Source organism: Rhinolophus sinicus, chromosome 3, assembly GCF_057876585.1.
Source record: "Rhinolophus sinicus isolate RSI-liver-muscle chromosome 3, RSI-T2T, whole genome shotgun sequence".
NCBI lineage: Eukaryota > Metazoa > Chordata > Mammalia > Chiroptera > Rhinolophidae > Rhinolophus > Rhinolophus sinicus.
In genome coordinates this window covers 139,361,038-139,386,678 of record NC_142503.1, presented here as the reverse complement: position 1 = coordinate 139,386,678, position 25,641 = coordinate 139,361,038, and the positions used below count along the sequence as shown (strand labels likewise).

The following is a 25,641-nucleotide window of genomic DNA, read 5'->3' as shown; positions in this document are numbered from 1 at the left end:
TGGTCACTGATCATGACATGCATCTGTTATTTAGTTATTTGTGGACTGAAGAGTTGCAAAGTTTGTACTTTGTGCAATTACTCACAGTTAATATACAATTGTAAGTGAAATTTGAACCCTGTTGTTAAGGGACTAGTGTTAATTTAATTAAAACATGGTAAACTGAAAATCTTACATTTAGGAACCGTGCTGAGGATGTCTTGTATAGAGAAACAACTTTCATTAAGTAAAACTACAGTATATAAAACGATAAATTCAACGTAGCCTACATAGGAACCATATCTTTTATTTCTTTAATCCTCCATAGGATATCGTACAGTACCTTTATGTGATATCTAATACATTTCTGGAAATTTTATTTGCCATCTGCAAATATAGATTGTATTAATAGAACATGCAATGCCCAAATAACACCACCAGAAAAATATTTTTAAGATCATTTTTGTCTTCATCGTCAGGTCTCTAAAAATTATGAAAACCTCTCGTCACTGGATAGTCGGCTTTGATTAAGACAAAATAGAAGAGACCATTCTAATTTCAATCAGCTGGCAGTGGAATACTATGACCACTAGGGTGCGCTATTACTTTGCCAGCCATTTCGTCTTCCTGGCAGCAGAGCCTGAAAGCACAGAAAGCTGTCCAGTGTTTGGAGAGCTAATGGCCGAACCAGGCTGAAAGTCAAGGAACTTTTTCCAGGCTGTAACAGGCACACATCAAAAATCACAACATCACCTCACCAGTTTCTCATTTGCAAATTGTGAGTATACAACGATGCTATATGGATGACCTTGCAACAAAGATGAAACTTAAAGGACTGAACAAATATGTGTAGAATTCAGTTCTAATAAAATAAAATTTGCAAAAAGTTAATATTTAATGGCATAGTTGTTCTGTATTTCATAAAAATTAGGCATAAATAGGAAGTAGATTAAGAAATAACTATAATTAGAATTACTTTTGTAACCGCAGACTAACTTTTAGTTTATTTTCTAACTTTACAAGTTCAAATCAGTTTCCATCTTCCCTCATATTATGGTCCATTTTTAGTAATCGTCAAACACAAAGTAATCAATAGGTTAAAGGACAATAGAGTCACATACCCCAAATTGAGATTACCTTGCCCCCTCACCCTGGTTTTTCTTATTTCTTTTTGTTAGAAATGTCTTTAATTAAAAATAAAGGATGCAGTTTTTAAAAAACATAAACACTTGAGGTAGTTAATATATTTGGTATGAATGCATTTCTGTTAAAAGAAGTCAAGCTCTCAGAGGACCCCAAGGATTTGGCCTGCAAGCCATAGTTTACTGACCTTTGTTCTAGAGCTTCTGTATATGCTACATAATATGCCTCTATGATAGCAGTTATTGCAATGCCTTGTAATAGGATTTGCATGTTTGTTAATCCATCGTGAAACCCTTAAGGACAGGGACTGGCTTTTTTCTTATTTGTTTTCCCAGTGCCTAGCAGAGCAGTTGGCATTAATAGGCTCTAAACTTTTTTGTTTAGTAGATTAATATTCAAACAGAAACTGGTTAGATTGATGAAAAATTAAAAAACAGAGTTGTTTGCTGATTTGTGGAAGCACTTGGGAACCAGTCCATTAGTGAGTTTCATGTTTCAAAGAACTGTGTAGAGTTTTTAAAAACAGCTTCAGTGAGATACAATCCACCCATTTAAAATGTACAATTCTGAGAATTTTTTTATTGAACTATAATTGACATATAACACATACTAGTTTTAGGTGTACAACATGAAATTTGCTTTTAAAAGAGGAAGATGGAAAGCAAAAGGGAAGGAGTCTTTTTTCCTGGAATTGCACACTAGTGCATATGGCGGTGTCATCCTTCTGATAATTGTGAAAATAACTCGTCTAGATCATTTCCTGTTTGGATTAGGGGGAGGTTAGAAAGTGGTTAACCACCGGATGTCTAAAGATGGCTAGAGGAGGCCACAAATGGAGGAAAAGGGAGAGAAGAAAAGGATCCTCCAGTATTTTCTTTATTCTGTGCTAGGAGAAAGCTGTGTTGAAAGGAGATTTATGTTCTGTGTTAGGACTCAGTATAAATATGAATTTTGCTCATTATCTTTGAACTTGTTCGAAGACTGATCCTAGGATCAGTCTCATTGTTTTAGACTCACTTATCCAAGGCACACATCCCTACACTTGAATCATTCTTCTCTCCATTTCTTCCCCCCACAAATCTCACTGTATTTTCAATTGCTGCATGACAAATTGCCCCCCAAACTTAATGCTTAAAATAATAGTAAACATTATATCACATAGTTTCTGTAGGTCTGGGTATTGGGAGTGGCTTAGCTGGGTGATTCTGGCTTGGGGTATCTCTCACAATATGACAGTCAAGATGCCAGCTGGGCTTGCAGTCATCTGAAGGCTTGCCCGGGCTGGAGGATCTATTTCCAAGAATGGCTCACTAACATGGCTGGCAAGCAGGTGCTAATTAATTGGTGTAATGCCTCAGTTCCTTGCCAGGTACTCACTCCAAGGGGCTGCTTGAGTGTCCTCACGTTATGGCAACTGGTTTCTCTCTAAGTAAGTGACCCAAGAGAACATAAAGTAGAACCTGCAATGTCTTTGATGACCTAGCCTTGGAATTTATACATTATAATTTTTGAAAAAGTGTATTGGTTACAGGTCAGCTCAGTTCAGTATGGGAGGGACTATTGTGAAGATACCAGGAGGCAGAGATCATTGTGGACCATCTTAGAGGCTGGCTACCACATTTATATATTTTTTATTATATTTGAGATATACGGAGGGTGTCAAAAAAACCTATACACAGTTTAAGAAAGGAAAAAACTGTATTAAAATTGTAATAATATATACCGAAAACAAAAGATGAATACAAGTCACGTTTGACTTCTGCAATTACAAGAGGTGTTCAAAGTGGTTACCATCAGTGTAATTTTAGTACAGTTCTTTCCTATCTTAAAATGTGTATACATTTTTTTTTTTGGCACCTTCTGTGTATTGCTCAAAGAGGATTCCTGAATTCTGGTACCAGCTCTTGAATAATATATTATCTTTTCATTTATCCTAACTAAAAAAAAAAAAAATCTCTTGAGATAGACCAATAATTCTTAAATGGAAAAGGCCAGAGAAAAAAGGAGGCCTGAGAAGTTGTTTTCCTTGGGCAGTCCAATGTCTCAGGAGTCCTACTCCTGTGGCAATAACTTTCACTTATATTCATTCTTACACTTCCCCTACCCTAAGATACACTGTTGCCCTATTCTCAAGATACTGATCACAGAACACTTCCCTCTGCATTGCACTTTTCTTTAACTTTCTTGATATACAGCTACTGGACTGCTTTCTCACATACTCTATATTTATCTTATCCTTCATGGATTCGCATATGAGAATTGGTCGTAAAATAACAATCAGAAGAATCTTTCCATCATTTGGAGAATCTAGCTCTACCTACTGACTCATTTAAAATAAACACAATAGTAGTTCTGTGAATAAATTCATTAAAACCCTTACCCATGATAGCAATGATTATGTCTGGGTAGGACACAGTGCATTTGCTAAGTGAAACATATTCTCTTTAAATAGAGAATAGCTATTTAAAATATTGCTAGGCATAATGTCACTGAATCTGGAATTCCCCTTCCCCCCATAAATTTCTTTAAGAAAAAGTATTTACAGAAAATCTAATCATTTTCAATTCAAATTACTTGCCCAGCCAATACTCTGAAATGAATTATATTGTTAGACAAAGTAATGGAAAAAGCAACTTGTGGTTTTAATCAGTGGAAAGAAAACAATTGGCAACTTCTTTAAGTTTGAATAGAACAAGATGAGCTGCGTCATCAATTGCCTTTACACTTGGTCCTATTTTTCATCCAAGGATCTAGACATGACAAGACAGTAGAGGTGTTTGCTCTTTTTTTAAAGAATGTCAAGAGGCTGTGGCATTTCCTGAACAAGAAGAAACAGATTCTGAACAGTTTTGAGATTGAATATAGGATTCATATTTAACTCTTGTATATTCTTTTTTTTTTTTAAGATTTTATTGGGGAAGGGAAACAGGACTTTATTGGGGAACAGTGTGTACTTCCAGGTCTTTTTTCCAAGTCAAGTTGTTGTCCTTTCAGTCTTAGTTGTGGATGGTGCCATTCAGCTTCAAGTTGTTGTCCTTTCAGTCTTAGTTGTGGAGGGCACAGCTCAGCTCCAGGTCCAGTTGCCGTTGCTAGTTGCAGGGGGCACAGCCTACCATCCCTTGCAGGAGTTGAACCGGCAACCCTGTGGTTGAGAGGATGTGCTCCAACCAACTGAGCCATCCCGGAGCTCAGTGGCAGCTCAGTTCAGCTCAAGGTGCTGTGTTCAATCTTAGTTGCAGGGGGCGCTGCCCACCATCCCACTTGAGGAATTGAACTGGCAACCTTGTGGTTGAGAGCCCACTGGCCCATGTGGGAATCGAACTGGCAGGCTTCAGAGTTAGGAGCATGGAGCTCTAACCGCCTGAGCCACAGGGCCGGCCCCTGGGCCGGCCCCTGGGCCGGCCCCCAACTCTTGTATATTCTTAATCAGCTTTAATCATGTCACTGGAGTGAAGAAAAAAAGATTTATATATATATATATATATATATATATATATATATATATATATATATATATATATTTAAATTAAAGTTTATTGGGGAGACAATTGTTAGTAAAGTTACATAGATTTCAGGTGTGCAATTCTGTAATACATTATCTGTCTCTCACATTGTGTGTTCACCACCCAGTCAGTTCTCTTTCCATTACTGTATATTAGACACCTGTTTACCCTCTTCTAGAGACCCCTCTCCCCTTAGTAGTAACCCCTCAATTACTGTCTATGTCTATGAGTTTTTGTTCCTTCTTTTGTTTGTCTTCTTTTGTTGTTTCCAGTTTTATATACCACATATCAGTGAAATCATATGGTTCTCTAGTTTTTCTGTCTAACTTACTTTGCTTAGCAAAGAAAAAGATTTAAAGTAAAAAGAAGCTTATAATTCATTGTCCATGGCAGACTTCTGGGACTCGTTGTGATTATTAAATAAAAAAAAAAAGCATTGGACAGGGGAGATTTAAGAAACTGGAATTTTTGGTTCTGCCACTAATTAGCTTTCTAGCCTTAGGAAAGCTGTTGAACTGAACCTCTTTGGGTTTTTTTCTTCTGTGAGTTGGTGGGTAAGGACGGAGGAGGCGTTTCATCTTAGGGCTTCCCTTTCACCAAAGAGCTTGACGCAATCAGTACCAAATACAAATTTATCCCTCACAGCCTCATTGCTCCACTCTCCTCCCTTTTCTTTGAAAGTCTTGAGGGACACTCGCATTCTCTTGCGTGGAATCCCATACCGGTCCTTAGGGGGCTGCTCATTGAACCTTTGGCTGGTGGTTTCAAAAAGGGAAAACAATCTCGTTCTTCGTGGGTTGTGAAAACCGTAAGGATACTCCGGGCTCCAGGCTGACATTTCTTTCCGGAGTCTCGGTCTCCTTTCCTCCTTACGCCTTTAGGCCTTTCCCCCAGTATCCATGGGTGATGAGCTTCGCGTGGGGCGGTTCTGAGGACAGCGCCAATTTGCTAGATGCTGGCAGCTCTGGTTCTGAGGGGGTGGAAGGGCCTCAGGATGCGGGGCCCTTTTTCGCGACTGCCGCCGAGTATGTCAACTCGTATCGTGACAAAGCATTTCCGATTTTCTTCCGGAAAGCCCCAGCCTGGGGTCACAACCCCGCTTCTACAACCAAGTTACAGGACACCACTGTGCACCAACCACTGGTAGTCTCTCAGGAATCCTACTTCTTGGCTCCGGACCGGCGGGCAGTTGCGGCTGTGGCTGGAACTACGACGCCCAGCATTCCCGCGCGCATGCGCGCTGCCATTGTGATGCTCCTTTCCCGGTAACTCGCCCTCTCAGGCAAACCTGAAGATAGCGGCAATTCTCCGGTGGGGGGCGGAGACGCTCTCCGCCGGACTCTCCGTCCCCTTAGTGATAGACAATGGGACCAGCCAACCGACGTGGCGAGCTCGTGACGCGCTCTCCAATCAGCTCCTGCGGCGGAGAGGTGGGCGTGCGCACTGGCAGGGCAGGTGGGCTAGGCTGTGCCGGGTTGCGAAGGGGGAGAATAACGTCGGGTCGGGTCAGCGCGCGCTGCAGTAGTCGCCGCAGCGGCGATGGGAGCGGTGGGGACGAGGCGGCGGCGGCGGCGGCAGGAGGAGGAGCAGGGGCTGGCACAAGAGCAGCGGCTGGGGGCGGCCAGCAGCAGCTGTAACAGCAGCGACCGCCGCCGCCGCCGCCAGTAATCGCGGACGGTACCCGAGGGGACTACCCAGACAGCCGGCCCTCGAAGCCGCGCTCAGGTCCCGCCGCACTCGGCGGCGGGGGATGGGCAGGCGGCGGCGATCCCGCTTGCTGAGGGTTGACCCTAGCGGGTCCCGGCCCTGAGCTGGACGCGAGCCCTCCGCCCGAAATCCCTGCGTCCGCCCTGGCCCAGGTAGGACACACCCCCCGAGCCCTGAGGGCGCAGCTGGGGGAGCCTCGCGCCGCGCCCTCCCCCAGTTCGGACCCCCTCCTCCGGCCGCACCCCTCGCCCAGTGACCGACCTGGTGCGGAGTGGTGGGGTGCGGGAGACTCTCGGTCGCTGCCCACGCCCTGGGCTTGTGCCAGACCCAGTCACTCCATCTCGAAGATGGTCTGCCTCTCCCCGGTTTCCCCAAAGACTTGTGTGCCGTTTCCCCAGAGGCTTTCGGTGTCTTCACTGAACTTGGAGGGTCACAAAGCTTCGTTCTGTTTCTCTCTCTGTGGGTGACCCACATATTACTTGTATTCATGCTGCTTCTGGTACCAGGACTGAACACACAGGATTCTCAGGCTATCCGAGCACTTCCGTCCTCCCCGCCTCCCCGAATGTAATAGAAGGGGGTTTGGGACTATAGAATCTGTTCGCTGTGTAGTAACAGCAATGAAGGCCATGACTTTCTGTTACTTAGGGTGCGACGTAATGACTTGAAGGATTTGCTTGTCATTTGCGTTGGTTAAGATGATGTTGACACCCTGGGTTGCTGTGGGAGGGACAAAAGACTCTACACTTGTGTACTGTCAAATGAGAGCAGTAAATAATCCACTGAGATGCCAGGATACTTTATCCCACAGTGAAGTTAATTTTGTTTCAGTCATGGTTGCATTAGAGGTAAAAATGACATTGAGTTGTACTTCACTTTGAATTAAAGTTGATAGGTGGCAGCAATCCCAGTATTAACTCTTCTCATCGCTAGCTTTAGAAATTGTTCTTTCTTTGAACCTTAAAGAGGTCAATTTTATTGTAACCTGTGAATTAAGGCAAAGGTATTTTGGTATTCAATAGAAACTGAGTTTTTGTATGCATCACGATATTATGAATGGGCACATGTATACACACACACACACACAGGGGATTCGACTCAGTGTGTTTTGTTAAGTGTGTGGTTCTGAGCCATTAATAACAGCCCCATTGGTTTCTAAAACACTGATTTGCCAGGATAGACCACAAAGATGTGTTTGCTGTTTTCTTTAGGGTAAATGGAACAGAGGAACGTTCATTGGAGGGAAGGAGAGATGGGAAATTGATTTTAAAGTACTGAGGGAATTGAATGCTATGTATTTCTTTTTATAAAGAAGCAGTAATGATGAGAAATATTACTTACTATGACTAATCTTGAATTCATCTTAACTCCAAAAATTTTTCAAATAAGTGTGTGGACTTGGATGGCATATTGTGATCTATTCAAATTGAAAATGTACTGAAAGGAATTTTTAATTTAGAAACTTGTTTTCCTGTATGATACATTTTTATCAAAGCACTGAAAGGGATGTTTGAAGAATGGTGATAATTGAAAGTTTCTCTAACATTTTTCCTTTATGATAGAACGCTAGGAAATACGTCTTCCCCTTTTCAGTGTTAGACATATAAAAAATTGAAGTCCCTAGCTACATTAATTTATAATATCAAATTGAAACAAATTTGACCTTTAGTCGGTGGATGACAAAGAATAAGATATCTTACTCATTATCTTGTACTATGGTTAATACAAAATTTAGTGAATTCTCTAGTGTACTATGTGACTTCAGATTTTTGTGTCTTCTTTTGATTTTCTTTTAAATACTGATGATTTTAATGCCTCAGGAAATCTTCATGAGATTAGGCTCATTTGCCTTAGCAAATTGAACTCAATTGTATTGGGCTTCAGTATCTTTAAATATAGTGTTAGAAGTGAAGTTTGTATAATTTTAAAAACCTCCTCCCTCCCCCACTCTGGTTCAAGCCATTGTTTCTCAGTCTAGTTGTGTAGGACACAGCTCCCTGGCCCATGCTTGTATTATGAGCCTTGTGTTCCCCTGGCAGTTGGTCGTTGGTCATAGGTCGGCTGCTCATGGCAGCTCTCGCCGGCTGCCGGCCACTCACACTGGATGCTGGCCACTCACGGCAGCACATGGTAGCCCACGGTAGCCCATAGCCCTCTGCAGCACACGGCAGGCTCACGATGGTTGCCGGCCACTCACGCTGGCTGCCAGCCACTCACGGCAGCCGATGGCAGCCCACAGCAACCTGCCGTAGCACTCAGCAGCCCACGGCAGCTCACGCCAACCTCCGGCTGCTTGTGGCAGCCCAGCTCCAGAGAGAGCCATTGTTCACAATCTTAGCTGTAGAGGGCGCAGCTCACTGGCCCATATGGGAATTGAACCGGCAACCTCGGCACCTGAGCCATCGAGCTGGCCCTAAACAACTTTTGAGGGTATTTTACATTAAAAAATGCACCAAAATATGACAGTTAGTGATAGATTTTTGGCTTTTCAATGTAAATGAATATTACAGAGCTGAGTTTGCTATGATCATGGAATTTAAATTTAACTTTGGTGGGGAGCAGGCAATTCTTTATAAGTTTTATAACTTTAAAAAGTAATATATTGATGCGAAAACTTGATTACAACTCTTGAGAGACTGAGTTGGAACCACCCAGCTAAGATACTTTCAACAGTTCCTAATTCTCAGAAACTGTGTGAGATAATGTTTGTTGCCTAAAACAAACAAACAAACAAACAAAAAACAGGATGTAACAAGGGCATATGTTTAATAACCATTATTGAGGGCTGAATTGATTAGCAAAATAAAACAGCCTTTGAGAATTAATGGGGAATATGGCTTACTTCCTGCCCCACTTTGGAAAAAATTATGTAGAAAAATTCTTTTATAGCTATGCAGCAGTCTCTATAATTTGAGTGCATGTTACTCAAAATTACTCTAGTCATGTATTCCTTCCTTTGTTATTTTTGAACTTTTTGACCTATATTAATATAGCTGGAGCTGTGTCAGTTTATTTTATTAGTAATATTGCAGGACATCTTTAGTATTTGTAGATTTTCAAACATATTTATACTGTTTTACTTTCTTGCATCTTCTGTTGTTATCCAGTGCATTGTAAACAGTAATGTTGGTAGTGGTAGATTCCCCCCCCCCCCCCCAGGCTTCAGTGGATAGAATCCTTCTGTTGTAAATACTTTTACAACTTTTGTGCTGTAAATGCTCTGTGCTTTCAGGTTAAATATCATACTTCTATATTTGATAAAAGAGCCTTTGAGTCTGTATGAAAACGCTGACTTTTTTAGAGCTAAATTTTGAGCATAAGTACAACAAATATTACCACTCAAAAGTTTCTGTCTTTAATATCTGGTGATCCTTGACTGTAGATTTAAAATACAAATTGAAATTATATTATTTACATAATGCGAATGTCAATTTTGCCAGGTTTCATCTTTGAAACAGGTGTTTTTTTAAAAAAGACTTTTTGGTATTTTTTCATTTATATTATGATTTTAAGTTAAACAATTATTTTTGTGGTTATTTTATGTGTTCTTGATACTTAATTGAACATATAGTACATAGGAACTTTTGTGAACATTTTGGATTTTTTTTTTTAACCTTTGTACGGAAGATCCTTAATGTTTTGGGATGTTGATAATTGCTTTTTATTCTATGAAGGGGTTTGCTTTTACGTCAATTAGAGTAAAGCTTTTCGAGATAAAAAGTGTTGTTTGAAAAGAATCTGGGATGTTGTAGTGTTTTCTGAAAAAGTGAGGTAATAGCTTCTTGGCTTCTTTAGGTACGTTGTCAAGATTTAGCCTAACCGTGTTTTAAGAATCAGTGTTTTTTTGTTTTTTTACAGAGAATTTGCATCTTTATTGAAAATAAGAATCAGTATTTTTTAAGATTTTTATTACAATATAGCTAAGAATCAGTGTTTTTTTATATTTGAATTAGAAAACTTTTTTGCCATTATATCTGTTTTTACCAAAATGCTTTCCTCATTATTTTTATACTTGTCTTTTTTTCTTTATGCAGTTTCAGGTAATTGCCTTTTGAAAATAATTTTGCTTTGTTTCCCTTATCTTGTCCTAGCCATATGATCATCTGGATACTGTATTTTATTTATATTTGCCTGACATTGTTTTCCATATGTTGTATATTATGGATTAAGTTTGGAAAGCGCCCTATCTGTTTTTTTTCTTCCTTGATTCACTTAAGTGCCTCGGTTTCTAATATATCTCAAAAATGGTTTTATCAACATTTTGCAATGACATATCAGGTAAAGATGAAAGGAGTAAAATAGGAAAAAATGAGTAACTAAAGAGAAAAATATGAGCCTTGCCTCATGAAATTTGATTTGAAAAAAATCATCGGGAAGCTAAATCACATGGTAGGATAGTAAACTAGATTAGGGCTTCGTTTCTGTTACTTGTCTAACACTTGGCAGAATTCAACATGTCCAAGACAAAAGCCAGCCGTTCTTTAACGTCTTTAATTTTATAAATGAAAGTCTCACTACTTAATCAGTCAACCAAGCTCAAAAATCTCATATCTATATTTTTTTGGCTTCCTCTTTCCCTTGGTTCTGCCAGCGTGAAAACCTCTCCTTTTCCTTTCCATGGCTACCACCTTGACTTAGCCTCTCCACACCTCATTCTCTCGCATTACAACAATTGCAATAGATGCATCCATTTATCCATTGAGTCATTAAATATTTGTTAAGCACCTACCATGTCACTGTGTCAGGGATTAGAGATTCAACAGTGAGCAAGACAGAAATCTCACTTTTGGAGCTTACAGTACAGTGGGGGCAGACAGTTGTAGAACAAGGAATTAAAAGTGTTCAGAGTACGGTTCATGAAAACAAAGTGCAGACTAACACATGAATATATAACAGATGGACCTAACAGTCTGGGAGGTGGGTTCAGGGAAATAGTTTTCTGCTTTATCAACCATAAAGATAGTATTTTTTTTAGCTTATTCTGCGTACTCTACCAGATTTAGTTATTCTACCTACACACAAGTATTTTACTAATCTATTCTACATACTCTACCAGATTCAGAGATTAGTAGATATATAATAGCTATAAGTAGTTAAATAATTAAAAATAATAGTTTAAAATACATGTTTTTAAATTTAAAATTTTTCATGAAAGTTAAATGTTTGCACAACTCCTGAAACAGCCTTAAATAAATCCTTTCAGAATGCCAAAGCACTTTAAAAACTTTGCCTAAAGAGTTCACCTCTCCCTCCAGTATGGGTTTCTCCCAGGCCCCGATGGCTTGAGTATTGACAGAATTCCCATGTTGTTTCACACCCTCTGTTTGAGTCTCAGGAGTTAGAACAGGCATTACCAGAAGGAGGGCATATGTATGGTTGCTGGAAAGAGGTCGTCCAGGTATGTAGTTAGGAGTCTCTCTGTAGCTAGACTCTGTGTATAGGTGAGTTATTAAATATACAGGTAATTAGGATATAACTTGAATAACTTTGTAAGATTAAAAATATATAAACTATTTGTAGGGCAGAAAAAGTCCCTTATACGCTGGATTTTTTTGTTTGTTTGTTTAGAAAATGATGTTAGTGTAGCCACTAACCCTCTTAAATTAATAAATGCTTATTAAACAAATGAATATAAACAGTTTATTGTGCATCAAGATTGAGTCTACTCTTATCTTTAATATAATGTATTATAGGACCTTAGATTACTTAACCTCTCTTTGCCTCAGTTTTGCTATTTTTAAAAAGGGAAATTAATATACTTTAAGTCCAATTACAATGAGTATCATTACAGAGAAGGTTCTGTATTAATTTTTTTTCTTTGTCTTAGTGGAAGGATCATAGACATGCTTTGGTTGGTTGATGTGGCTACAGTAGATTTTACCCAAGGAATGGTCTTAGTGTTTTCCTTACAATCTAGTCACATAAATTACATTGTATTTTCTATGAGGGAAGAATTTGTTTATGTGTTGTTAGCATGGTAGCCAGGCAAAGGAGAACTAGATTGTTTACACTTTTATTGTTGTCAGTAATTGTAACCATGCTGTCTTGTAAAGTTTCTCTTTACTTTAATAGATATTTTGCTTTCTTGAATATATTTATTGAGTCCAGAGATAGTCTATGCTGCTGGAAGTATAATTTACCTCCTGTGAAAGTTTAGAAGGAACAGTTGAAGTGAGTGGCCACTAAATTTTCTATCTCTTTTGCTATCAGCAGATGGAATTATTCACAAATCTTCATCTTTTTTTCCTAACCCTTTAGAGAGGCTCTTGCTAAAACCTCTGGGGTGAAACAAAAAAAATCCCACAGGTTTATCCTGTTCTTGACCCTTATTTCTGTTGTTTACGTTAGTATTATTAGATGTCTTGAAAAACTTAATGGGTGTGTTGTCTTTGTACATTTGTGTCTACAGCTCAGTTTGTTTTATATTAAAACATAATTTAGATAATTTTTATAACAAAAATACTTTATTTTGACTTTTAAGGTATGCGATAACACTCTGCATCTAACTATATTTTAATCTATTTTTGGACTATAACTCAGGTATTCTAAATACTATTTACATAATAGATCATAATGAGTTTGACAGCATCTGATCTTGTACTTTAATAATAGGAGGTGTTTGGTGTATTTATAGTTTTTATCAAATTTGGAAATATTTCAGTCATTTTTTTCTTCAGGTTTCTCCCTCCCCCCCCAGCATGGAGATCACTCTGGGCCCAATAAGTGTATCTAGAAATTAAAATACCTATCTAGTGGAAATGGAGAGAAACTTTATAGAAGAGAGTATGGTTACAATAAATTACAACAAAACAACCTCTCTGTTTTCTCCTTCTGGGATTGCAGTTATATATATGTTAGGCTTTTTGATGTTATCCCATAGCTAGCTCGCTGATGTTCTGTTTGGTTTCTGTCTTTTTATCTATATTTCATTTTTGATAATTTCTTTTTCTGTATCTTCAAGTTCCTTTTTTCCCACTGTGGTTAATCTTGTGTTAATCCCATCCAGTATATTTTGTATCTCAGGTATATTTACTTTTTCAGTATTTTCTATTTCTCTCCTTATGCTTTTGCTTTCCCCTATTCTCTTGAATATATTGAATATATTTATAATAGCTGTTTGAAATCATTGTCTACCAATTCTATCATGTATACTATTTCTGGGTCTGTTTTTATTGAGTGATATTTTTCCTTGCTTGCATCCCTGGTAATTCTGTTTGGATGCCAGACGTTGTGATTTTACATTGTTATGTGCTAGATATATTTGTTTGTTTTCCTTTAAATATTTTTGGGATTTGTTCTGGGATACAGTTCTTTGAAAATAGTTTGATTCATTCAAAGCCCTCAGTGTTTTTGAAGGTCTTTTGCACTCTGTCTGGTGAGTATAGAAACGATTCACAGCCTTGTGTGAGCATCAAGAATCTGCCTGCCTGCCCCTTTCCAGTGATTCTTTCCCTCCTCTGATGGCTGCCTCACACACGCACTGTAAGGACTCCGCCAAAGTCTCTGGGGGAGCCCTCTCCAGGTACCCAGAGCTGGTGCTCTGTGCACCTCTCCTCTCTGGTGTTCTGCCCGCCGTGTACTCCCCCAAACTCCCAGACTGCTGGGCTCTGTTTGGGCTCCACGTTCCTGTGCTGCGGCATGGAAACTCGAGGCAGTGAGGTGTAGGAGCAAGTGTAGGCTTACCTCATTTATTTCCTTCTATGGATTCCTGTTCTGCGCTGCCTGCTGCCTGTTTGCCTAAAATCCATTGTTTCGTACATTTTGTTTGCTTTTCTAGTTGTTTAAGGTAGGAGGGTAAATCAGTCCCTATTACACGGTAGAGGCCAGAAGCTGAAATGGTTTGGTGGGTATATTTAAATCTCAAAGAGGAGTCCTATTTCAGAGGGATGCTGTCATTAGAAATCTATGTATTATCTTTATGCTCAAATATAGCTTCAAAAATATTTCCTTACCTTTTAGATAACGTCATAAGCTCTTCTGATGATTAATTGTGACACTTCCCATTAAGATTAAAATTGTAGGTAAAAATAATTTTTCTGTGTTTCTGTTAAAGAACAGAATCTTCCATAAATTATATATGGTACTTATAAAACCATATTCTTATCTACTTAGTGAATTATCTAGCTCCTCCCTCCCCTGCCAGTGGAGGAGAATTTTATTACTTCAACCTGTCTAGAGAGTAGTGGCCCTAACTGGACTCCTTTCCTCTTCGCTCTTTCTTTCCTTGCTCTGAAGTCCTTCCTGCATGGCTCCCCCTTGTCCACTGAAACAGAAGTAAGTCCGTCCTGCTCCTGGACTGATCTGTACAGTCTGAATTCAGTTTATCTTTCAGGCCTATGTATTATTTTTCCACACAATCAGAACTCTTACCCATTTAGACTTATTTATGAATTCATTTTCCCGTGCATGTGTGTTGTGTTCATTTCCTCTTCTGTGCCCACCTCCTTAGTCAGTTAACTTTTGCCTTGAAATAAACCACCCCGAAATTCAGAGGTTAAAAAAAAATTAACTTATTAGTTGACTATTACATGGTTGGCAGTTTGACTGGGCTTGGCTGAATGGTCTTCCTTTGATCTTGTCTGAGCTCACTTATGTGAGGCAGCTTGGGTTTCTTCACAAGCTGGGTTCCAAATCCAGCAAAAGAGGGCAAGTTTCCAGTGCACAAGTGCCTTTCAAGTTTCTGGGTCATATTTGCTGATGTCCCATTGGTCAAAGCAAGTCACAGAGTCAACCCCAGTTTCTAGGATGGAGAAAGAAGTTATGTCAACCTGTTTTTAGGATGGAGAAAGAAACCACGTCTTGACGGGAGATGCAGCATGGTCACGTTGAAATGGGAAGAGTTTGTGTCTGTTTGCAATCTGCCACCAACCACTATAAATCCCACCTCATAAACTTTGTATGATCGTCCTACCCCATGTTAACCTCCCCCAATTCTGATTTGTCATATGCGCTTAGTCTTTACAATTTGATGTTGATTAACTGTATTTTGTTTTTTACCTTTTAAATCCAGAGAATTACTGTAAATTTCTGTTTTTGTACTATGTGTTCTATTTCAAAGAATAATTTAGAAATAATTGAAGGCAAAACTATGCATTATATTTTCTACTCTTCAATGTAGTCATTGCAATTTATTGAATGATTATATGTTGAATTTTCAAATTGACTCTCAGTTATTTGCTTGAGGACTACTTAATTTTATTCAGCCACATATGAGGTGAAAGACATTTCACTCATTCTTCCATTCATTAAACATTTATTGAAAGATTGTTCTGGGGTAAATATTATTCAAGTACTAAGAATACAGCGATGACTAGAGTTCTGTTCTTGACCTCAAGAAATTTATAGTCTATTAAGAAGACATTGTAAGTTGTATATGTGATTCTAAGCCTATTTCTTTGCTCTGAACCTAGATTTCTGCCCCATGCTCAACCCGCAAGTTAACTGGCTTTTCAACCACATAGATTGGACAGTCTCTGCTACCGTATTGCTATGTAATGGTTGCCTGATCTATTTTGTGTCTCGTTTTCCCTGCCTCTGGCTTATGACTGTTATCTGTTACTTTGTGTAAGATATATTAATCAAAGACTACATAAGACATATCTTTAAAGAATAATTATAAAGCCACTGGTGAAGAAATAGAACATTGCCAGCAACATTACCCCAAAAGAATCCATTCTTGTGATTTTTGTGAAAAATCGTATCCTTCCTTCTCTTTATAGCCTTACTACTGATGTTTGCATCCCTATTTAACAGTTTAGTTTTGCTTATTTTTAAAGTTTATATAAGAGGACTTATATTGTATATATACTTTTGTGTTTTTTTCCAGTGTCGCTTGTGAGATTCATTCATTCAGTGTAGCAATAGTTTCTTCATTTTCATTTTAGTATAGTTTTTGTGGGAGGTAGATTAATGGTCCCCCAGAGATATTCATGTCCTAATCCCTGAAATCTATGGATATGTCATCTTATATGGCAGCAGGGACTTGGCAGTTGTGATTAAGTTAAGGCTCTTTTGATTATCCAGGTGGGTTTAGTGTCATCACAAGGGCGCTAATAAAAAGGGAGTCATATATGTTTTGTCAGAGAGAAGTAAGGATGTGTGATGATGGAAGTAGAGGTCAGAGAGAGACCTGAAGGTGCTACACTACTAGCTTTAAAGATGGATGATGGGGCCATGAACCAAAGAATGCAGGCAGCTTCTAGAAGCTGGAAAAGGCAAGGAAAAGTATTTTCCCCTAGAGCCTCCAGAAGGAGACTTGTTGACTGAAACCCTTTGATTTTCACCCTAGTAGAAGCCTGGACGTCTGATCTCCAGAACTGTAAGATTATACCCGGGGGGGGAGGGGGGGCAAAAACATGTACATATATTTTCAGAGATGTTAACTCTGGTCAACATTGCTCAAGCAGTAGTTCACCGTAATCAGAAGTATCTGGACGCTCATGGCAACCACTTTGAGCACCTCTTGTAATTGCAGAAGTCAAACGTGACTTGTATTCATCTTTTGCTATCGGTATGTGTGTGTATACACACACACACACACACACAGTTTTTTCCTTTCTTAAAATGTGTATAGATTTTTTTGGCACCCTCTGTATATAAATTTGTGTTTTGCCACTCAATTTATGGTAATTTTGGTAATTTGTTGTGTCAGCAGTAGGAAACTAATACTTTTTTTTTTTTTTTTACTGTACGAATATACTACTATAAACCCATTCTTCTCTTGCTGGTTATTTGCGTTGTTTCCAGTTTTATGGCATTTCTGGACAGTATAACTATGAATATTATTGAACATGTGTCCTGGTACATGAGAGAAGAATGTTTTTAGGATATATACCTAGGAAAGCTGCTGGGTGACAGGGTGCACATATTTTCAGCTTTATTTTATAATACAGAACTGTTTTTCCAAAGAACGTTCCTGTCAGCCCTGTATGAGAGTCTAATTTTTTTATTTTTAAAAAATTTCTTCTTAGGTATTCACTATGACAATGTTTCTTTCCTTCATGTAGATAGGTACTCAACGTTTGCTTCGAGTCAAAACCCATTTGGAATCTAACTTATACTTTTTCCAATCTAGAAATAGTAGGTGGCATTGGTTTATTTTTATTCCCTTTTTGATCAGCTAATTTTTCTATTAACTTGAAAAGCAAAATTATAGCAATGCAAATGCTGTAACTCAATTTGTAATCATACTTGTAGAGTAATAATTTTTCTCTTGCTGACAAAAACATTTTTATGTGAATTTAATAAGTAGTAGTTGTATAACAGGTTTAAATGCTAGGCCTTCATGCAAACATGATAATTTCCTTTCATCAACATTCAGGCAGTACAGGGACTGTTTTGGATAGTATTATGTCTGTAAATGTGACTGTTTCTCCTTCTGTTGGTTACGAAGCATGCAGAACGATGAGCTGCCATTTATTGAGCACAGTGTGCCAGGCTCTGTGATAAATAAGCGCTTTACATTGTCACATATTATCACTTTCACCCCTTAGGTAGCTACTGTTGTTATCCCTTTTTTGTAGATGAGGAGATTGAGGCACAGAAACATTAAGTAATGGGCCCTACTACACAGCCAGGGTTAGAATCTAGGTAGTGAGGTCTTAATCTCTATTTTGTCCCTGGAGGTAGAAGACAAACACTGCCGTGCTATGTTAATTCCTCGATTAATACTCTTATAAGGGAGTTCTCTTCATTAAGTGTGGTTTGGTCTGATTTATGGTTTTGGGATTCTTATACAATTTTTTATCCATTTGCCTTTTGTGCCTCTCTTATTCTTATTTTCATTTTCTGTTTACTTCTCATTTCCTCTCATTTTTTTGTTATATTTGTGTATGTGCAGCTATATGACGTTTAAGTTACATACAGTTGATGTCTCATTTTCAGCTGATTAATTAACTTCACCAAGTATCTATCTATTGACAGACTGCAAAGTTCATGATTTTTTATTATGGTAAAGAATATAATGTTCCTATATGGTCTTCATCTTCAAGAAATTTGTAATCCAGAGGATTGTCAGTGTTTACTTACTAATTTGTCGGCTATTCTCAGTTTTTTTCTGTCTAGCACATGTTTCAAATGATTTTTCACCACATGTTATTTTACAAGTTGAATCTCCAGTTAGTGTGTTCTGTCCATATTTTGATCTTCTTTGGGTCTGTTTTGGCAATACCGCCGGATTTAGCATCATTGTCTGAATTCATTAGTCTGCTCTTTACTCCTTCTTTTAGGTTATTGAGGATTTTGCCAAGGGGGAATTTATTTAACTTCTCTCTTGCAGTATCTAGTTTTTTTACACCAAGATTGATTATTTTTAAGTTATTAGTGTTACTGAAAAAATGAGTCCCAAACAGTCATTTGACAGCATTGGTGCTGTAGCCAAATTACATTAATTTTTCAGATATAATCTGTGATGTGGAATCAAAAAGAACCTGTAGTTCAGGTACAACTTTGAGAAACTATTGCCCCAACCAGCGAAGCCTGGTGTGTTAGTTACCTATTGCTGCATAACAAGTAACCAAAAACTTGTGTTTTAAAACAGCATCTATTAGTTTCACAGTGTCTGTGGGTCAAGATTTGGGGTGTGACTCATTGGGAACTCTGTTCCAGCGTCAGTCACAGGCTGCAGTCAGGTCGGCTGTAGTCACCACAAGGCTCACCTGGGGAGGGATCTATTTCCCAGCGCACTGATGAGTACTGGCCTGATTCCGCTCCTGCTGGGTGGCTGGACTGAGGTCCTCGGTTCCTTGCTAGCTGTCGGTTGGTACCTATTATAAGTGGAATCATATAACACTGCTAGCAGAGGCTGCCCTCAGTTCTTTGCCATGTGGGCCTTTCCTTGGGACAACATGGCAGCTTTTGCCTTCAGAGCAAACAAGTGGGAAGAACCAGAGAAAGAATTTGAGCAAGGGAGATGTCACAGTGTTCCATCATACATCGCGGAAGTGACATCCTGTCACTTTTGATGTGTTATATTCATTAGAGGAAAGTCTCTAAATCCGCCCATATTCAAAGGGAGAGGATCAGTAGTACAAGATTGGGTTCATTGGGAGCCATTTTAGAACCAGTTTAGTACACCCTGGTAGCTTAAAGGATTCTGGGCTTTTTTTTTTTTTTTTTTTTAAATTAAAGTTTATTGTGGTGACAATTGTTAGTAAGGATTCTGGGCTTTTATCCTAGGGTTCAATTCCTAATTGGAACAAGGGTTAGTCTTAGATTTATTTCATTGTTCTGAAGGACTCTCCCCAGTACACAACTTTGTTTCATGGTCTCTCCACCCGTAATTTAAAGTGAGATAGTGAAAGTTACTTGGCTTTTGTAGTTCTATATCTGAGGGGTACCCAGTGGTCTTATTTAAAACTTAAACTTTTTTTTTAACTGTGATAAAATATACATAACATTTACCATTTTAAACATTTTTGAGTGTACATTTCAGTGGCATTAAGTACAATTACATTGTTGTGAAACTATTACCACCAACCATCTCCATGACTTTTTCATCTTCCTAAAATGAAACTCCTTACCCATTAAATCTTAAATCCCCAGTAAGCACTGTTACCCACTCCTCGCAGTGCCTGGCTACCACCAGACAGGAACTGCTTTCTGTCTCTAAGAGTTTGACTCATCTAGGTACCTATTTTTAATGAAATCATGTATTTCACCTTTTGTGACTGGCTTATTTTACTTAGCATAATGTCTTCAGGATTTATTCATTCATGTTGTAGCATGTGTAAGAATTTCCTTTCTTTTTAAGGTTGAATAATGTGCCGTTGTAAGTATGTACTACATTCTGTTTATCCGTTTGTCACTTGGGATGGACACTTGGCTGCTTCCATCTCTTGGCTATTGTGAATAATGCTGGTGTGAACATTGGTGTACAAGTATCTTTTTGTCTCCCTCCTTTGAATTCTTTGGTGATATACTTGGAAGTAGAATTGCTCGATCATACTGTAGTTCTATATTTAATTTTTGAGGAACTTCCAATACTGTTTTCTACAGTGGCTGCACCATTTTACATTCCTGTCAGCAAGGCACAGGGTTTCCAGTAATTCCACATCCTCGCTGACACTTATTTTCTGGTTTTATTTTGTTTTTTTGTTTTACGCTCTATTGAGTGTGAAGTGGTTTTGTAGTTATATCTGAGGGGTACCTAGTAATGGATTTGCATTTCCCTCGTGGTTAATGATGTTGAGCATCTTTCCATGTGCTTATCGGTCACGTCTGTATTTCCTTTGGAAACATTCAAGTCCTTTGCCCATTTTTAAATCAGGTTGTTTGTTATTTTGTTACTGAGTTTTAGAAGTTCTATGTATATTTTGGATATTAACCCCTTATCAGATGTATGATTTGCAGGTATTTTCTCCCATTCCATGGGTTGCCTTTTCACTCTGTTGATAATGTCCTTTTTGCACAAAAGGTTTAAATTTTGATAAAGTCCAATTTATGTTTTTTTCTTTTGTTTTGGTGTCATATCCAAGAAATTATTGCCAAATCCAATGTCATGAAGCTTTCCCCCCTATGTATTCTTCTCTTAAAGTTTTATAGTTTCAGTTCTTACATCAGTTCTTTGCTTCATTTTCAGTAAATGTTTGTGTATAGTATAAAGTAAGGGTCCAGCTTCATTCTTTTGCATGTGGATGTCCAGTTTTCCCAACACCCTTTGTTGAAAAGATTATCCTTCCCTATTGCATGGTCTTGGCATCCTTGTTAAAAATCATTTGACTGTATAGTGATGATTACAATTTTCCACTTTTCAAAATAGTGTTTTTCTCCTTACTGTGAAAATACATGTTTGCTATAATAAATTTACAGAAGGGGAATCGTCCCCAATAAAATAATCATATTATATAGAAATAACCATTGTTACTAGTTGGTAAATATCAGTTCATCTTTTTTTCTGTGTATAATTTATGTGTATACATTTTCAATAGAAATGAGATCATATATATATATACACACACCTAGCATTATCAATAGCATTATCTTTGAGAAACCTCTCCTGGAGCCACTCTGTCCTGAAGGCTGGGGAGTATGACTTACTCATCTTAGTACACCCACAGTTTTTGGCAGGGGGCTCATCAGATGTTTGTTTATTGAAAGAATGTTTGGTGAAAGTTCATATTGTAGAATTTTTAAAAACTGTTTTCTCATTCAGTAAACTTTGTATACCACGAATCAAGATTATTAGTAGGGAAAAATTGATTCAAATATAGATCTCTATAACATAATTTGAGACCTGAGACCATCTCTTTGGTCTCAGGACCTCTTACAAATCTAGAAATTTATTGAGGACTCTAGTTTTTTTAAAAGTATATCTAATGTTATTTACTGAATTAAAATTAAAACCAATATTTTAAATGTATTTACTTTAAAATAATGAAACTATTATAACGTGAACTATTTTGCAAGACAGAAAAACATATTGATGAAATGAGTGGTATTGTTTTACGTTTTTTCAAGTCTGCTCAGTGTCTGGCGTTGATAGATCGCTGGCTTCTCGTACTTCTGTGTTCAGATTTTGCAGTATGTTGCTTTGCTTGAAGCATATGAAGAAGATAAGGCCTCATACAGATACACAGTTGGATAAGGGAGGAATATTTTATTAGCCTTTTCAGATAATTATAGATTTTCTTTTTATAAATTAAAATTTTTAAATTAATATATGGTAAACGACTTTTTTGTTCTTCTGAGTTCTAGCACATGTATAGATTCATGTGACCTTCACTATATCATCATAATAATCGCAGTAGTTCATAAATACTCATAATACCTCTAACACCCCCCCCCAAACCCTTTCCTTTTGTAAGTCATACCCTCACCCCATCTTTAACCATTGGCAACCACGGATCTATTCTCTGCCACTATAGTTTTTCTTTTTGAGAATGTCATGTAAATGTAATCATAATCATATATACATACTATGTAACCTTTGGAGACTGGCAAGTAATATCAAACATCTTTTTATGTATTTATTTACATGCAATCAGTATATCCACTTTTGAAGTGACTGTCTTTTGCCTTGTTTTAAATTGGGCCATTTGTTTTCTCAGTGTTGAATTTTATATTTGTATATTTGGAATCAAACGCTTGATTGAATATTGTGATTTGCAAACATTTTCTCCAAGTTTGTAGCTTGTTTTGTCATTTTCTTAATAATGTCTTTCACAGAATAAAGGGTTTTAATTTTGGTGAATTTCGTTTTACCAGTTTTTTTTCTTTTGTGAATTGTGCTTTAGGTATGATGTCCAAAACTCTTTTTATTTTTTTATTTTTTTTTATTGGGGGAAGGGGAACAGGACTTTATTGGGGAACAATGGTCAAATTGTTGTCCTTTCAGTCTTAGTTGTGGAGGGTTCTGTTCAGCTTCAAGTTGTTGTTCTTTCAGTCTTAGTTGTGGAGGGCGCAGCTCAGCTCCAGGTCCAGTTGCCGTTGCTAGTTGCAGGGGGCACAGCCCACCATCCCTTGTGGGAGTCGAGGAATTGAACTGGCAACCTTGTGGTTGAGAGCCCACGCTCCAACCAACAACTGAGCCATCCGGGAGGCAGCTCAGCTCAAGGTGCCGTGTTCAATCTTAGTTGCAGGGGGCAGAGCCCACCATCCCTTGCGGGACTCGAGGAATTGAACTGGCAACCTTGTGGTTGAGAGCCCACTGGCCCATGTGGGAATCGAACCGGCAGCCTTCGGAGTTAGGAGCACGGAGCTCTAACCGCCTGAGCCACCGGGCCGGCCCTGATGTCCAAAACTCTTTACACGAGATTTGCTCATAAATTTTTTTCTAAAAGTTTTATATTTTACATTTAGATCTGTGTGTGAGGTGAGATTGAAGTCCAGTTTTTTACGTATGGCTATATAATTGTTCCAACACCGTGTATTTGTACTGTCTTTTCTACATTGAATGGCTTTTGCATCTTTGTCAAATATCAGTTGGCCTAGAATAGGCAAATCTGTAGAGACCAAATAGATCAGTGGTTGCTAGGAGCAGGGGAAGGAGGGAGTAGAGAGTAACAGCTAATAAGTATGGGGTTCTTTTTGGGGTGGTAAAAATGTTGTGGAATTAGATAGTGGTGATGATTATACAACCTTGTGAATGTACTACTGAATTGTGCTTGTATACTTCAAAATGATGAACTCTACTGTATGTGAATTATTTCTAAACTTTTAAAAAGCTAAAAATTTAATTGGCTTATTTGTGTGGGTATATTTCTGGACTCTTTCTATTTCCTTTATCTATATGTCTGTCCTTTTGCCAAAAGCACACTAGCTGGATCACTGTAACGATATAGTAAGTCTTCAAATCATGTAGTGTGATGCCTTTAATTTTATTATTATTTTTCAAAAATGTTTTGGGTGTTTTGGTACCTTTGTCTAACCACATAAATTTTAGAATCAGCTTGTCTATATAAAGACTTTTACTTGGATTTCAGTTGAAATTTGGCTAAATATTGAACCAGTCTTGCTTGTTCAGGATAAATCACATGGGATTGGAGTGTATTATTCTTTTTATGCATTGGCTGGATTTAATTGCTAATATTTTGTTGAGAGTTTTTCTATCTGTGTTCACGAGGGAGATTAGTTTATTTTCTTGTATGGTCATTTAAAAAAAAAATTTCTAAACTTGGTGTTATTCCCCCCCCTCCCCCCCCGCTTTATGACTGGTTTTGATATTAGGGTAATGCTGGCCTCATAAATTGAGTTGGGAAGCATCTTCTCTCCTATATCTGAAAGAGATTGTATATATTTGTTTTACGTTTTCTTTAAATATTTGGTAGAATTTGCCAATGGGGGGAAAATCTCTGGAACCAGAGATTCTTTTGTAGGAAGGTTTTTAATTATGGGCTCAATTTCTTTTTTCTTTTTTTAAAAATTTATTGAGTACATACTGTGTGACACCCTATTGTTTGCTTGCTTGTTTGTTTGTTTTTTAAATTTTTATTGGGGAATATTGGAGAACAGTGTGTTTCTCCAGGGCCCATCAGCTCTAAGTCGTTGTCCTTCAATCTAGTTGCAGAGGGAGCAGCTCAGCTCCAAGTCCAGTTGCCATTTTCAATCTTTAGTTGCAGGGCGCGCAGCCCACCTACCCATGTGGGAATTGAACTGGCAACCTTGTTGTTGAGAGCTCATGCTCTAACCAACTGAGCCATCCAGCTGCCCCATGGGCTCGATTTCTTTAATAGGATTATTCAGGCTATTCCTTTCATCTTGGGTAAATTATTGTGTTTGCGGTTTTTGAGGAATTGGTTCACTGTTGTCCAGTTTATGTGCATAGTGTTGATCATATTTCCTTAAATATGTTTTTAATGTCTGTGAAGTCTATAGTGATAACCGTGGTTTCATTCCTAATATGGATAATTTGTGTATTCTCTTTTTTCTTTTGCCAGTTTTCCTAGAAGTTTATGGATTTTCTTGATCTTTACAAAGAACCAACTTTTGATTTCATTGATTTTTTTTCCTTATGTTTTTCTATTTTTAATTTCATTGACTTCTCTTTATATTTCATTTTTTTTTTTTTTTTTTTTTTTTTTTTTAGCTTTTTAAGGTAGAAGCTTAGGTGATTAATTTGAAACATTTTCTCATTTTAAATATAAGCTTTCAATGCTGTAGTTTTTTCCCCTGTACTCTACTTTAGTTGCATCCCACAAATTTTTTATGTTGTATTTTCATTTTTAATTAAAAATATTTTCTAATTTGCCTAGAGACTTTCTCTTTGGGTTATTTAGAACAGGCATTGTCAATTTTTTTCTTAAAAGTCCAAATAGTAAATATGATAGGCCAGAATGCCATACTCAGTCGAAATTACTTAACTCTGCCTACTAGTACGAAAGCAGTTATAGACAATAAGTACATGAATGGGCATGTCTTTAATTAAATGTTATTTACAAAAATAGGCACCAGCCCTGAAATTTTTGTTTAATTTCCAAATGTTTGTAGAGTTTCCTGTTATTTTGCTGCTATTGATTTTTAGCTAATGCCATTATGATTAGAGAGCATACTATGTATGATTTCATTTAAATTTGTTAAGGTTTGTTTTGTGACCTAGGATACGATGTGGTCTGTCTTGGTATATTGTTCCATGTACACTTAAGAACGTGTATTCTGCTTTTGTTGGGTGGAGTGTTCTATAAATCTCATTAGTTTCCATTGGTTGATGGTTGCATTCTGATTCAATTCTCTGATAACAACTGGATATCCTACAATTCAATTCAGGTCTGACATTAACTGTTTAGAGTTAGTGAAGACACTACAGGTGAAGGGGCTCAGTCCCATAAGACTGCCTCCACCGCAGACTTTAGCCATAAGTCCTGGGAGTCCCCAA

The 25,641-nt window shown here is 37.9% G+C and overlaps 1 protein-coding gene and 1 long non-coding RNA gene across 3 annotated transcripts in view; one reads left to right on the top strand and one right to left on the bottom strand.

Moving 5' to 3' along the window:
- Positions 1 to 7,010, bottom strand: part of LOC148758659 (uncharacterized) — a 50,126-nt gene extending 43,116 nt beyond the window's left edge. The window contains exon 1 of the long non-coding RNA XR_016020849.1: positions 6,594 to 7,010. This is a non-coding gene — a long non-coding RNA (uncharacterized LOC148758659). The remainder of the gene's footprint in view (positions 1 to 6,593) is intronic.
- TTBK2 (tau tubulin kinase 2) overlaps positions 6,064 to 25,641 on the top strand; it is a 130,338-nt gene continuing 110,760 nt past the window's right edge. The window contains exon 1 of one of the 2 annotated variants that reach the window (XM_019725389.3): positions 6,064 to 6,484. The gene's annotated coding sequence lies outside the window, so the exon portion shown is untranslated. The remainder of the gene's footprint in view (positions 6,485 to 25,641) is intronic. The other variant, XM_074327861.2, reaches the window with a different exon arrangement.